At 45.4% G+C, this 3,946-nt stretch overlaps 1 pseudogene; it reads right to left on the reverse strand.

Moving 5' to 3' along the window:
* Positions 1-2,410: 2,410 nt before the first annotated feature.
* Positions 2,411-2,524, reverse strand: LOC136172817 (U2 spliceosomal RNA; annotated as a pseudogene).
* Between the last annotated feature and the right edge of the window lie 1,422 nt (positions 2,525-3,946).

Here is a 3,946-nt window from a genome sequence, read left to right on the forward strand (position 1 = left end):
GAGAAGACTCTTGAGAGTACCTGCAAGGAGATCAAACCAGTCAATTCTAAAGGAAATCAATCCTGAATATCCACTGGAAGGACTGACACTGATGCTGAAGTTGAATCTCCAATACTTTGGCCACTTGATGTGAAGCACCAACTCATTGGAAAAGACCCTGATGCTGGGAAAGATTGAGAGCAGGAGGAGAAGGGGATGACAGAGGATGAAATGGTTGGATGGCTGGCCTGACTCACTGACTCAATGGATATGAGTTTGAGCAAACTCCAGGAGATGTGAAGGACAGGGAAGCCTCACAAGCTACAGTTCACGGGGTTGCAAAGAGTCAGACAAGACTTGGTGACTGAGCAACAACAATAATCTCCATTCCCTGGTGTCACTCATGAATATGTTACTATGTTGCATTACATGACAACAGGTACTAATTAAGGTTTCTAATCAACTGACCTTAAAATAGGGATATCATCCAGGAATATGGAGCCATTGCACAAGTCCTTCAAATCAGAAAGCCAAAGCAGAAGAGGAAACATAAAGACTCAACATACACTGTCACTGGCTTGAAGATGGTGGGGCCACATGAGAACTGTGGGCTGCCTCTAGGAGCTAAGAGGCAAAGAAAAGTGAACCTCAGTCCCACAACTGCAAGCAATGAATTCTGCCACCAACCTGAATGAGCAAGGAAGCAGATTCTTTCCCAGAGCCTCCTGAAAAGATCCCAGCAACTGACACCTTGACTTCAACTTTGGGAGACCCTGAACAGAGACCCTAGCCACACCATGCCAGACTTCTGACTTATAGAACTAAGATAATGAGCAAAGACTAATCTAGGCTGCTAAATCTGTGGTGATTTGTTACTGCTGCATGGATAGAGAACTGTTATAATGGGCCGTCTACTCTCTGGGAGAAGGGAGTCCAGCACAGGGAACAGGAGGGTAGCAGTCCTGAGTTGGGAGCATATTCGGCATACTCTAAGAAGAGCAAGACAGCCAGTGGGTTAGGAGTATAGTGATGGAGAGTGGTCAGAAATGAGGTGAAAAATGTAATTGGGGGTCTATTGCATGGGGCCTTAAACTTTTACAGGAAGTTATTGAAAAGATTTGATCAGGAGAATGATGTAATAAGATTTTAAAGGGTTATAAAAAGATACCTCAGCTGTCACACAGTAATTCACCACAAGGATAGATGTAGGAACAGTTAGGAATCTGCTGAAGTAGACAAGCAGAGAGATCATTATGGCTGGGACCAGTTGGTAAAGGCAGATGAGGAAAAGCTGAATATATTTTGAAGATACAGTCTACAGGATTTGCTGATGGAGTGGATGGGGATAAGAGAAGGTGAGATGTGGAGATGCTGAGTAAGTTATTGGATGCACAAGTTTGGAAACTGTACGAGGAACTAACAGCAGATAGATGCTATTAAAGCCCCAATGGTGGAGGAGATTTCCCACAAACTGAATGTAATTAGAAAAAAGGACTTCACTCTGTTAACAGGCAATATTGAGAGATCTGGAAGAGGCAGAGTGAGTAAATGAGATGTTAGGAGAAACAGAAGCGTGGTGTGCCAGAAGCCAAAGGTTGTGAGGAGCGGGGAGTGGACCGGGAGACCAGAACTGAGAGGAACAACTGGGTGGGCAGCGAGGAGAGCCCTGGGGGCCTCAATGAGACTGCTGCTGTGGAGTGGCTGGGCGATGCAAAGAGGACTGAACAATGCAGAGACAGTGAGTACACTGGCTACTGTCACTATTTTTACTGTGGGATATACATCGCTTTGCTAGCAAAGGTCCGTATAGTCGAAGCTATGGTTTTTCCGTAGCCATGTACGGATGTGAGAGTTGTACCATAAAGAAGTACTCCTCTTGTTGAATAATTTTACTGCAAAGGGAAGCAGAGAAATGAGGTTATAGCCAAAGAGAAATACAGGGTCAAGAGAGAAGGTAATTTTTCCTAAGCTGGGAGCTATTACAGCATGTGTTTGATGTTAATGGGAATGACCTAGCAGAGAGCAGGGATTTCTGCAGGAGGGGAAATGCCAGAACAGGGATCCAGGGCCCTGGAAAGGAGGCAGAGCGAACAAGTGCAGAGGTCAACAGCTGGGAACACACATCAGGTGTGTGTGGATGTGTCCATGGAAGTAATTGTGACTACCGGAACAGGTACACAGCACCGGACTCTTGACAGAGATAGCCCTTTGATGCTGCACGGGAGGCTCATTCTTATCTCACATGCAAGGAGAGAGGTTAAGTAACTTGCCTCTGGTCATCCATCAGTAGGGTCAGAGTCAGATGGTAGGTCTTTGAGACGAACTCAGAGAGAGAACCATTTGGAGGCTTTGATGAATTGGTTTTCTCAGCCCTGGGGATGATTTCTGCTTAGAATAATTGGAGATGACTTGGAGCAAGTCAGTCCTGCATGGTGGATAGAGCTGAGAAAAATCAGGAAGAAAAAGATCTTGTAGCTTTGTGAACAGAGGAAGTAAGAGTCAACACATATTACACTTGATCTTAGCCAAAAGGCCGAGAAGCAATTGAGTCAACACATATTAACTAGGTTAAGTAAAGTATGTTTAAAAAAAATAGATGAAAACTAGGAACAAAAAGCTAGAAAATTCTAATAGAGACAATATTTTATACCTGAACATAATTTATAAGGTTTGTGCTCAGAAATCACACCCTCTATAACAAAGTGGCTTGTGTGTTACCAAATGTTACCTGGATCACATCACAGTGGTTCCAAGGCCTCACTCATACTGAAACTTGGCTACTGTCACTATTTTTACCATGGGATATGCATTACTTTGCTGGCAAAGGTCCATATAGTCAAAGCTATGGTTTTTCCATAGTCATGTACAGATGTGAGAGTTGTACCATAAAGAAGCCTGATGCATTTGAACTGTGGTGCTGGAGAAGGCTCTTGAGAGTCCCTTGGACAGCAAGGAGATTAAACCAGTCAATCCTAAGGGAAATCAACCCTGAATATTCACTGGAAGGACTGATGCTGAAGCTGAAGCTTCAATACTTTTTGGCCACCTGATGCAAAGAGTTGACTCTTTTGAAAAGACCCTGATGCTGGGAAAGATTGAGGCAGGAGGAGAAGAGTACAGTAGAGGATGAAATTGTTAGCATCATCAACTCAGTGGACATGAATTTGAGCAGACTCTGGGAGACAGTGAAGGACAGAGATGCCTGTCATGCTGCAGTCCATGGGGTCTCAAGGAGCTGGACATGACTGCCCAGGGAGCAGTCGGTCAGCTTCAGAATCCCTGTTTTCTGCCTTGTTCTTTTCAGGCTCCTGTGCCTGAAAATAAGTTGCCTGTTCATAGCCAAAACTCTGCTGTGTTTCTCCCCAAAGCCCTTGCTGCCCATGATCATCACAGGTTGCCCTGTCTGGGCCAAGGATTGACTTCTCTACCTGGCTTGAGTGACCAGCTCATGTAGAGTTCTGTGCAGAGTCAGGGAGAATATCCTACTTTCCAACCTGGGACACATTTTATTTCCAGATGTGAGACCCAGAACCTTGGTGGTCCCTGAACCCTTCTGTGAGGCCCTGGCCTCACCCCTGCCCCAGTCTGCCACAGTGTTGACCATTTCCAACCTTAAGGGAGTCAAGTCCAGTTCAAAGGGATGGACAATGAGTGGACATGACACCATTTCTACCACTTCTCCCTCTTTCCTTTGCATACCTGCTCCCAATCCAAACCTCTCCCTTCTCTCCCTTTAAATCAAGGTTGCCAACAGCTGGGGAAGAAGCTGAGGTGCTCTGCATGCCAACAATGTCTGTGCCCCAGAGCAGCCTCAAACTCCCACATTCTTTCTCCCCTGGCTATCTGAGGGTAGATTGGCTGCAGGTACCTTATCAGAGTGAGAAAATGAAGAAAACGGGAAAAGATGATGGTTGGTAAAGAACATCTCACCAACCTCTTTAAGCTCTGTGAGTGGTTGGGGGTTCCC

The sequence above is a fragment of the Muntiacus reevesi genome, chromosome 7 (assembly GCF_963930625.1).
Source record: "Muntiacus reevesi chromosome 7, mMunRee1.1, whole genome shotgun sequence".
Lineage (NCBI taxonomy): Eukaryota > Metazoa > Chordata > Mammalia > Artiodactyla > Cervidae > Muntiacus > Muntiacus reevesi.